We start from the raw sequence: 12080 nt of genomic DNA on the forward strand, positions 1-12080 counted from the left end.
AATTGTTAAAGTAAAGCATCTCATCTCAGAGGATCATTCTGCTTCTGATAATGTGCAATACTTTAATTAATGACTTGGCTGATGGAATAGGGAGTGCACTTATCAAATTCGCAAGATATGAAGGGTCATAGACATTTTTTTCAGAACAAGATTAGAATTCAGTAAGAATCGATGGACATGGAAGAAAGTCCACAAGTGAAGTCACACACAAGTTGGAGAAAGACTGGTTAAGCAGCATTCTGCTGCCATAAGAAAAAAAGCAAGGGAACTTTGCTGGGACGTATAAGCAGGTATGTGATATGCTAAAGGCAGTGCTGTTCAGACCTCAGCTGGAGTGCTGTGCCCAGACTTGAGCACTGTTCTTCTACAAAGATGAGGACCCACAGGAAGAAGCCCAGAGAGAATAATAGAAACAAATGGAGGTCTAAAAACCATCACCTATGAGGAAAGATTAAAATAACTGTGTTTATTCTTTGAGAAAACGGAGGGGATAGATGATGCCATCAAATACCCTGAAGATTGTTGTCTCCTGCATCCACTGAGATACGCTCATTACCTCTTGCCCTACATTGCAGCAAAGGAGATTAGGTTAGTCTCTGGAAAATATTTCTAACTCCAAGGTTAGTTTGGCACTGGAATGCACTGCTTAGGGAGGCTGTGCTGTCTTCCACCACTGGAAGTTTTGAGAAAGAGCTTCAGGAGCGGTTAACATCAATCCTGTCTATTTGCTATTATTTTGGGGTTTTTTAGTGGGTAGATTTGAAGAAAAACACAGATCTTACTGGTTTTAACGTTATATCAGTTGAATCAGAGAAAGCAACAAGAAGGTAAGAGCTGTAGTTTTAGGACTCCCATAAGCTGGATGCTTGTTTATGCCAATGTACCAATTAGATTTGCTTTCCAAATGCTTAGCTAAACATTGAAGAAATATGCCTGACTGGGGAATTCTTGTCTATGCTATGGTTCCCAAAACTGCTAGCACTGGTTCAGCTGAGCTAGTAGAAAGGGTAAAAAAATTTCTAAAATAGATAAGATTTATAGTCTCTGTACCTTTTTTTTACATAGCGGGTCATTCTTTGTTTCTTTTCACTGAGCTATGGGATTGCAATGCATGTGTGACTTCTATTAATAGATTCATCCTTTGGTTTGCTTGAGTTTATTGTTTTATAACATCTTCATTGAAAGGGAGGTGATAATTACAGTTTATTCAATATTAAAAAAAACAATAAAAGAAACAAGTAGGAAGTACCACAGGCAAGTAGAAAATAAGATTTAAAAGTTTATCTGCTTTATTTATCCATGAAATTGTTGAGACATCCTCCCCTACCACACACTTGAACATCTTCTATAAAGAGAACAACCATCTCATTCTTTTATTCCTCCCAATCTGTAGGAGGAAAAATTTGATTAGCTGGCATTTGTGTTTGTGCACATAGATGAGAAACTCTAATTAAAGTCACATCAAAGAAAAACGCTGCATTTGGCTTCTTTAAAGTCCTGCAGCCATTCTTGCCTTCAACAGAGAAGACTGCCATGGTCTGGGGCTACCTTCTGTGAAACACCTTCGTCTCTTGTGCTTTTATCTCCCTGAAACAGACTTCTTAGGTCCAGCGGATTGCCGCTCTTAGTAATAAAACAGCCACATTTGAAGACACGGTCTCTCAGACAGATGCAGTTCAGGGGGACTCTGTGCAGTGAGGGAACTGTTTGCCATGGTGTTTACCACATTTTGTACCAGTGTGACTGGAGAGAAGCTACGCAAGGGAGACTCTGTTGTTAGTATATAGATTGCTGTGGCCAAGTCTGTGCCAAGATACCTATCCAGATTTCTATCTAGCTGAAGAATGGAAATTTCTGATTTGGGGCATTTAACCACACCGAGGGGTTCAAAAGGAACAGATGAACTGATTTAACAAGCTGAGTGAATAGATTTGATGGGAGCAGCAAATACTGGTATTCATTAGAAACAATGCGGTTTCAGCAAAGTCCATCCTCCAGATTTTGTACATTGTGCAGTTTTGTTGAATGGTCCTGTCAGATTACACCTTTTTAATCAGAGATGGCACCCATAGCATATGTTATTTCACCAAAAGTGTAAACTGTACATCACTTTCCACTGGCAACAGTGACTTTGCTCATTTAGAACAATAGTGATGCATGGTTTTGTTTCTAAAAGGACTTCAGTTCTCCTGATTGCCAGGGACCTAAAAGCACTAAAAGGCCTTAATTGCCCTGATCAGCCTCATCTGGGACCCCTACTCAGGCACCTTCTTCCCATAGTGGGAAGGGACTCCAGGGCTCCACTTAAGCTCAGGCCCAGGCCACCAGGATTTGCCTGTGCTGTGTCTTGGGTGAGCCTGTCTTGGTTGGTCCCTGCTTGGATGAGCCTCAGACCTACATTATAGGTGTAGGCCTACATATAGGTCACCAGTTCTGTCTCTTGCTCTTCCTGACAAGACTTCCTGGATGGATCCTGGACTTGATTTGACATGTCATCTTGTGTGATGGTCACCAGGTGTATGACAAAGCCTGTTGCTATCACCAACCTAGTCCTGCTCTTGACTGTGCCCTCATTGGTGGGGTTATGCTTGGCTCCCAGCTCATGATGCCTGGAGGAGTAGCCCTGCTCTGATGTGCAGCTCAGGAAGGAACCAAGGGGTGGATAAAAGCACTCTTTTAAAGTAGATTTCTCCCTCCTCCTCCCCCTCCCCCCCCCCAAAAAAATGCTTACTTCTCTTATTTATGTCTCTGGATTTAATCCAAATTGTTTCAACTTTCAATTTTAACCATGTAAGTTATATTTTCTGTGGTTTGTTGCTGCCTGACTTTTAAAGTACTACATACAGCAAAATACAGGAGCACTTTGACAAAATAAATCTGTTGGTGATTAATTTTAGCACAGTCAAATGTCTTGGAACCATATTGCTTTTATTTCTTGAAATGCAAGATGTCTAATCTGGTTAAGACAGCAGATTGTCATGCCAAGTACAGTCATTGTACAGGATTAAGAACTATAGGATTACAGATCCTAATTATAGACTCTTGTCAGTTTACTATGTCTTAATACATTGTTTTCAACTTCTGATTGCACTTGTCATGTCTCTTTTGCAATCATGTTTTTAATGAACTTTCTGATGCATCTTCTAATTTGGCAAACCTGTATTCTGATAGCACTGCCTGGGTTCTATTGCATGTCAATATTAGCGAATTAAATAATTTTAAAGGTCAGAGCTCTTCAAACTGAGTATCTCTGTTCTATGAGGCTTTTCACAACAAACTTCAAATTATACTGCTATTTGAATGCTCCACTTCTTGTACTGCTTGGTTTCTTGGCTTTCAGATTGCTTCCAGAAAAGCTGTGGATGATGATTTTCTGTAGCCATTTTTGCTTCTTGAGCCACCTTGTAGTCAGTGTAGATTTACATAGTGAAAAGGAATTTAGAAGATATTACTATTTATAGGCAATATATTTACTTCACCATGAATGGCATTGATACGTTTGTCTTTTGACATCCTCTTTGTCATACTTATTTGCCCTCACTGAACTTCTTGCTTGGCGGATGCTATGGGGAATGTGCCACGGAGAACATTATTTGTCTGTGGCTATGTCCTGCAGGACTGGCCAAACAGGATTCTTTCACATTCAGTGGAAAGCTGTCAAGACAATTAACGCTTCAATTATTGACTGGAATGTGGCCTAGATTCCTTAACTGATGAATGGGACAAGATCTTGTTTACATTAGTTTTTTCCTAAAGTTCCTCACCATTGGAGCACATGTTTCAGTTCAGCTGCACTAACAACGATGAAAGTACATTGTCCAGCTAAGACTGCTGTCATGCGAAGAATATTTTTTGGCAATCTAACCGGACCAGTGGTAAAATGGACTCGTTTATAGTAGCTTTCCAACATTTTGCCTGCTGCTTTTAAAGACATAGGCATAGAAAACACAAAACAGTACAGATCAGGACTTCAAAAGGAAAAAAGTGAAGGCTGCACGTTAACTTCTGAAAAGCTGGAAAATTGCCTGAACTACCCTGGTTGTGTCAGGGTGGCAGTAATGATGGCTTAAGGACATAGGCAAGTCAAGATGAGAGATCGTAGTAGTATCCCTTTATCAGACAAACTGGTAGAGCTGGAAAAACACATCTTTTTAGCAGGTGAGCCCTATTTTAGCTCTATATGTGGCCTTATTTCACAAGTCTTGTGCATATGAATTACAGCTTAGTCTTTAATTATTACATACATTAGGCAGGCTCGACACCTGATTTGGGGCAGTACATGCCCCACGAGTGAAAACCACTGGATAATGATCTGGCATAAGTCTCATTTTCTAATTTTTAATTGTGTAATCCTGTGCCTTTGTTACTGTACACCATTAAATACAGAATTATTAACTTCCTTGTGTTTTTCAGGGTAACAAAACATTCAGACTTTAATAGCCCTGTCCTCGTCTGCCCTTGAACAGAAGCAATGTTTTAACCCTCTCTTCCAGGTGATGAGTGGAGGCACAGAGATGTTAGCTGATCTCTCCTGATGCCACGAGCGTTTGCAGCCTGTCCGTTTGCAGCCTCCCTTCTTGTGAAATGTGGTGCCTAACAGCACTCCTGCCCTGCGCTGTGTCAGCCGTGAGCCTCTGGTACCTTTCCAGCCAGGCCCCGAGGAAACGATCTAACAGCATTTCGTGGTCAGAGCGTTCACCACGGGCTGCCCTGGCGCTGCTTGGAGCGGAGGGATGGAGGCTGCCCCTGACCCACGCGTCCCCGCTGTGTAATGCCTCTGCCTGCCCTCAGCCTCGGGCCTCCTCTTGCCAGACCTTCTAGCCCCTGAAACCCAATTGTCTGTTGACTACCAGGAGTGTGAAGGAAAGGCCTCCCTCAGACTGCCTCTCAGAAGTATTTTGGGTCACTGGCAGGTGCTTTGAGAGCAGACAGCGAGGCCTAGGCGTTGCCACTGACTGGAGGTTGCCTGGGCTGGCCTTGCACCCCGGCTCCTGGGGTGGGACCCGGCCTCCAGAGGGGCACAGCCTCTGCCCCGGCCGCGGGGAGGCTGCCGTGCGCGGGGGGCCTCGCCCGCCCCCGCTCAGGGCACCTCACGTACCCCTGGGCCGCCGCTCGGGGGCGGTTACCCCCACGCCCGCTAGGGGGCGGTGCGGGTCGCGCACACTTGCCCCCCACCCCCCTGCGGGCGGTGCGTCCGCGGGGCGCATGCGCGGCGGCTGCCCAGCGCCCCGCCCCCCCCCCAGGTTGGCTGAGGGGACGCGGTGCGGCGGCGGCGGCCGCTCTCGCTGGGCTCGGCAGGTACGTGGCGGCGGGGCTCGCGGCCCCGGCCCCGCTGGCGGGAGGGGGGTGGCCGGACGGACCGCGACTCCCCGATAGCGCCGCCGCACCTGCCCGGTGCCGCGCTCCCGGGAGCCTCTGCCCGGGCGGGCGGAGCCGGCGCCGCCTGGGAGGGCTGCCCCTTGCCGGGGCGCGGTGGCTGGGGGCGGGCGGGCTTCCCCGCGCCGGACCCGCCGCCCGCCCGCTGTGGCCGCCCCGGGTGGGGGCCCCCCCCCCCCCCCGGAAGAGCGCGGGGGCAGGTGGCGGCCCGGGCTGTGCCGTTGTGGCCGTCTGCGGTGGGAAGGCGCCGTTGGCCCGGGCGCCCCCGGCTCCGTCGGGGTTGGCGTGGGTGCGGAGGGAGCAGCCGGCGGCAGGGATGCGCTTGGCCCTAAATCCAGTCGGGGTCCAAGCCAAAACTGGGCAAAAGTAGTTCTCGGGGGTCACCCCGGAAAGCGTCGGGCGCACCTGCCCCGGGAGAGCCGGCGGCGGCGGTGGACAAAGAGCCGTCGCACTCCCGGAGCCGGCGGCTCGGGGCAGCCGTCCTCGCCTCAGGGCTGCCTGCGCGGGCGCGGCGGCGGCGGCCCTTCCGAGGCGTAGTAGGGCCGGTGGGGAGAGCGTCCGGGGAGGAATGACTAAAATTTGGAGAGGGGGGTTGCGAGAAGAGGCTGCGCTGGTACTGAAGTCTTCTCCCCCGCTCAGAAACCTCTCGGCCGGCCGGGCGGGAGGCGCGGCGGTAGGGGAGAGCGCCGAGAGAGGCGGAGGGGGAAGGGGAGGGCAGGGCAGGCCCCCTCGGTGGGTTCGCAAACTTCGCCCCCCTCCGCCGAGGCCCGGGGCGGCGGTGCCGAGGGGTGCGAGGGGGAGCGCGGTTGGAGAGCGGAGGGGAGTTCTGCTTCGCGGGACTGTGGAGCTGCGGTCGCCTGTAGTGTCTCTGCTTGCTTTAAGTTCTTCGAGCAATATTGAGGTTAATACCTGGTCACCGATAAGTAGCCTTGTAAGCTATAGTAAAGTAGCAGGGATTTCGGTGAACCTGCATTTCGTAATGCAGTTACGTTAGAGAATAAGGCGCAGAAAGGAAACTCTGGTTACAAGTTGATGGCAAGTGATGAGCTGTGCAGAAATTTGTGTTGCCAAAGTGCTGGTGCTCCACTAGTTCCCCGAGAGTCGCAGGGCTCTGGAAGCAGGAGAACACCGAGTGGCCAAATCCTTAATGATACCCTCAATGCTCGTCTTGCTGACAAAAAGCAACAGTGTTTTCATTGGTTTGAGAGTGTTGTCCGTTTTGTTTGCAGATAGTGTACTAAGCTTTATATTGCTTGATTTGTTCACTGTGTTCATTTGTAGGCATGTTCTTCAGAAGTCTCAAAAACAGTGATCTAGATAGCTAAAATAATTAATCTTCCACAGACTTGCCATAACTGAAATTATCAGCTTCTCTTTTGAAGCAGATGTAAGGTTATTCAGTCTAGAAGCATGTATTGGCAGCTACCATCTGTTCAAATATTTGTATTCCTCAGTGAAATATAGGGCAAAACCTGAGGTCTTGTCACTTTAATTTTTTGTTTGTTTTTATTATAGATATGTTTAATGAGTTCTGGGGAGGGTTAAAGTCAGGCCTTCTGTATTTGTATCTTGGCAGTCATTCTTCTGCTGTGCCTGCTTCATGTTACCTGGTGAGCAAAGAAGGATAAATAATTTACCATTCTCATTATGCTTTTAATAAATAACAAATGGGAGTGCACCTCACAGCTGTGACTGAAATAGCCTTCTTGTTACACAAAATTTAAAAGGGAATGTTTTTTTTCCTGTAGGAAAACAGTCACAATAAGCCTTTTGATTATAGACTGCAGCTATCTTCTTAGCTTTTATTGACTTGATTTAAAATTCATGTAAAATGCCAAATGAGCTGGTCTCTCACTGTTCCACTTACGTTTATGGATTTTCCCAGAAAAGAAATGTGTACTTTGGATTTTTATTTTTAAGACCCTTTTTAATATGGCATTTAAAATCTTGTCCACTGTAACTTGACTAAAACTTGTGTTAGACACTTTAATTACGCTTAATAATATGCTAACCATTTTTTTCAGAAATTAAGAAAATGTTTCTTTAAATGCATTTGCAGATACATTTAGAAAGCTTTATATACCATGAAAATTGTGATAATTTTTACTTAAGTTTACTAATCGAATATTTTCAGTGTTAACTGAAAATGAGAGGGTCTTTAGGTCCAAGTCTTGGCAAGAATGACACTGCAGTCACAGTCACTTTGATCAGGCTTAAACCTGAGATGGGATTGTGAAGTTGTTTCCAAGATAAGACAGAACAATGCTCTGTCTTAAAAAGAATAGCGTCTGCAAAGAGAATCATATTTTGCAGTTAAATTAACTTGGTTTAGAGAGTCTTTGTGAACTGAACAGCATTCTTTAAATGTTTGTTTACAGTAAAAGTTTGCAGCATTCTACCTTGCAAAGCACTGATTTTTCTCTCTAGTAAGAGGTGTACTATCTACCAGACTCTAAATCACGTTTATTTATAGGTTTTGCAAGCACTTCATAAATATAGGTCGTTGAATCTTGTGTGATGCTTGTTTCTGTAAGAGAGACGCTTGCTGTCTGCACCTGTATTTTTCTAGCTGAAGATATCCCTATAATCAAGTTTTCAAAAGAGATTTTTTTAATCATCAGTTCAGCAAAACAAAAATTCTTTTAACTTCATAAAATCTTACTATCAAATAAACTACGTTTCTTTTAAAACAGTGTGAAATAGTGTTTCGAATGCCTCACATGAGAATAAAGAATAGAAAAAGACCCACATCATAGCATTACATGACAACACTAGTGGGCATGCAATAGAAAAATATTCTCATGTTGAACCAAGTGTGGTTTTGCTAGCTCTTAAATTCTGTAGACTTGCCTAACTTACAATTTACCTTCTATTTATCATCTCGCCTAATTTACCATCTGTGGTAAATATGTAGTGTAAGGTCACTCGCAAATAAAAGTAAAATGTGTAAAGGCTGGAGTAGTTCAATGTTTTCTTTTCTCTCGTATCTTACTGCCTCCAAAAAAAATTTGTTGCATATTTGGGGTCCTGAAGTAGAAAGTTCTATCATAATTGCAAAATTGTTAAGGTGGGAATTGTTTTTTGCAAACCTTAAGGGAATTCCTGTGCCAAATCTTGAATTGTGTTTGTGCAATGAACTGGCATCGATAACAGTGTTTAAATTTGCTTGAATTCTGTGGCTAAGCTTAAATATAAAACAGTTTAGGAAAACAAAAAAATCCACCCAACTTCTTTGTCCCGTGCCAACATCTGATGAATATCTCATACTGGATAGGTGTAATTGAATTGGTTTTGAACTTTAAATTGATGTCCATATACGCCTTACAACAATTTTACTTTTTAAACTGCCTGCTTGCATCTGATAGGTATAGGTATGGAGTAGCAGTACTTAACTGGACTGCTGCTTTAAAAGGTATTTATTAGTCCACTACTCTGATTCCCTACGGAGTTCTTTAGAGCTTAAAACATATTACATTCCAGACTGTATAATACCAAATATTTCAAAACTTTTTTTTTAAACCCACTGAGAAGAATGCAAGCCCAGTGGTGGGCTAATGTCAGTCCTTTGGAGGAGCTGCTACAAAAAATCCACTTTCCTATCCCCTCTCGAATTAACTGAAGCAGACGTTGGAGTCTAATAAATGAAGTACTTGAGACTTTATTACATTTTGAAAGGCCTGCTGTGTGAAGATTAAAACACTATAAGCTAATAGGCACCTTTTTTTGGTAAATGCTAACTAGAATTTACTTTTCATCAAAATGTTTAGAAACAGTAACTTCTTTTTCCTTATGTGATTTTTTTCACTTGAGCAGGTAACTGTTCTGTTGTGATGGTTCTCTTTACTATTGAAGCTAAAAATGAGATTTTTGATGTGCTGGCGTTACTTTTAAATGGGCTGTAACAATTAGGAGATTGTTCAAAGTTGTCATCTTCAACCTGTCTTGTATTTAAAAGCAGTCCGTGAAAGACAAACTCCAGAGTTTGTAGTAGGTGGTTTTCAACAGTACTTTTTTTTTTTTCCAAAAGAAAACAAGCCACAATAAATTACTGATTTTCAAGGAGCTTTTTAGTTTTTAGTTACTGCTTTGATTCAGACAAGTAGCTGAACCCCTCTTAGAGTAATAACAGGAAAATTAGATTAAGCATTTTGATTTGAGTACTGTTGAAAATGTTCACGGTTCTTGATTCCTGTTAGAAGCTATAGAAACGTGTTAAACTGACCGTTGTTAAACTGATTTCTTTGTAGTACATTTTTGTCTAATATTAGATAAAATGACAGATTTGAGCATAGTTTCCTCATGAAGTTATGTCGGTAGTCAGCAGTGCAAGTGTGGCAGTGGAGAGGTAATAAAAAGCTGCAACATTCTGAGAGCTTCCACCAAATTTGCATTATTTCCAGATGAAAGTATAAGGAAATTAATTTATTTTATTGTTTCATCCTGATTTATGACAGTACTTGAATTTTGTACATCATCCAAATTGCATACTATCAACAAAGACAAAAATAATCACGTATTTGGTAGGCACTAATGCTATTCCAAGCGTTCACCATATATTAATGTGGTAGAAGAAGTATTAAGAAAATTCATGATTTTGTTTAATAACTGTACTGCCCTAAAATGTTGGAATATCAGCTTTTGTTCACAGTAGCGGAATTACTACTAAAGAGTGCTGTGTCAACACTGTGGTTTTTTACACACTGTCAGCTTGGCTCCTATTAAAGCTCTTTGCTTACCATGTGCTTCATGTTCCTTCATAGCAAGGCTGTTCATTGCTGCCTTAGTCAATAATATGAAACCCACCCCACCCCCAGCCTTAACCAAGCGTGTAATCTTTAATGACACTGAAATTTAATGTGTTTTTTTTCCCCTCCATTACTTTGAAGAGTTCTTTCCCAAAAGAGAGCTGTTATTTTTAGGACTGACTAGCTTTTTGCATGTACGTTTGGTTTCATTAATGCATAATGTGTGTTCAGCTGACGTCTTGGTAACAACGTAATGGTGTTGCTGAGTCTTGAAACTGAGATATTTAATATGGGCTTCTTTGTCTTGTATGGGTGGTGTACCCAGCTTCTGCCTGCTCGCTGCTAAGTGAGAAGTAATGCTAGGAAAGAAAAAGTTGTGAATGGAACGTGTTTTACGCAGATGGTATGCTTACGAGTGCCCATTTGACAGGCTATGGGAAAAGTTTAGCTGAGGGACTTTATTTTCAGCTCTTCCAGGAATAACTTGTTTAACTTTTTTACTTACTGTATCAGAAAAAGCTTGTTCTTTGATAACTGAGAAGACATGCAAGGATTTATTTACTCATAAATTACTCTTGTCTGTTTAGGCTGAGATTGATATTTAATGTATAAGCAGAATGATAGTCTGGTAAATAAAATTCCATAATGTTTTGGTTTGGTTTTATTTTTTGTGACTATTAAAAAACACTGCAGCATATAGGCAGTTAGGTGGAAAAGCTGTAGGAGAGGAGTTAAGTGGAATATTTCTCATAGGAGTAGGAGCATGTAGGTAGGAGAGATTTCTTTTTTTGTTTGTTTTTTAAATTTTGTGGGGTGTTTTTCTTTTTTTTTTTAACAAACATACTACTTTGCTTATTGTAGATTGATGTGATGGTCCGGAGGGGGAGCTAGAAATGTATTTGAACATTTGGAAGATAATAAGCAGGCTTCTAATCATTTTTCTCTGTGTAAGCCAGCGTGATTTTCTGCACTTCATAACGTAGCTGAATTTGTGTAAATCATCATAAAAGATATGGAATGGCACATCTCCGAGCCTGTCGCTTACTTGATGTACTTAAAGTATTTGCTCCAAACAGATTGCCCTAAGATTTTTACAGAAATAGTAAAATACATTAAAAACTGACAAATAAATTTTTTCCTGAGCCTTTTTTTCTTGGAAATGGCTAAATAGTATTTTTTAAAAATCAGTTCGGGGGAAAAAAACTTTCATAGAAAATTTCAACCCAACGCAACTGAAAAGAACCAGTTGATGCGAAATGTGTGATGCGAAATACTGGTGATGCGAAATACTATGGTACCACTATTGAACGTCAAGTCAGATCGTGAGTTTTCAGTGGAACTATGAACATGTCTTTCAAACTTGAAATGGCAACTAGTCAACAGAAGGGAAGATATAGCAGAAGAGTTGTTCCTGTTTTTGCTCTCAGCTATGTTCTCAATCTTTGCTTCTGTGGCTGGTTTTTGATGCACTTTCTTAGGTGCTGTAGGCATAGAAAAGGCAAGGCATCCAGGCAGCCTTTCTACATCCCTTTTCAGAAGTCTGCATCTTCTGTTAATTGTGGAGACTGGAATCCAAAGAATTGGGAATGTGAAGAGACATCGCGGTGGTGTTGCCAATATAGTAGTATTGGGTATGGCATACTTGGTGGTCGCAAAAGAGGAGAGTGGTGGGAACAATGAAAGCGAATGTGTTTGTGTAGATATGAGCCTGACTTTGAGACTGGTGAGATGGATATTTTTCAGTTGGGCTGATGAACTTTAAAGGACTGTTTCTGCAATTTTATTTTTTCAAGATGGTAGTATTTTACTGTATTAAATGTAAAACAATGACATATAATCGTTGCACTGCAGACCTGAAAACATTTTTGAAATGTAACCTTGAAGAAATGTCCTGTAGCTCTGGCAATCCCTCCATTTATATTTGTTGACTCAACAGGCTTTATCATCACATAGAACATG

General features: G+C 42.6%; 1 protein-coding gene across 1 annotated transcript in view; it reads left to right on the plus strand.

Annotated features, from left to right (window-relative positions):
• Positions 1 to 5209: 5209 nt before the first annotated feature.
• The window catches only part of RAB3IP (RAB3A interacting protein), a 39336-nt gene continuing 32465 nt past the window's right edge, over positions 5210 to 12080 (plus strand). The window contains exon 1 of the mRNA XM_075149807.1: positions 5210 to 5298. The gene's annotated coding sequence lies outside the window, so the exon portion shown is untranslated. The remainder of the gene's footprint in view (positions 5299 to 12080) is intronic.

Source organism: Calonectris borealis, chromosome 1 (genome assembly GCF_964195595.1).
Source record: "Calonectris borealis chromosome 1, bCalBor7.hap1.2, whole genome shotgun sequence".
In the NCBI taxonomy this organism is placed as follows: Eukaryota; Metazoa; Chordata; class Aves; order Procellariiformes; family Procellariidae; genus Calonectris; species Calonectris borealis.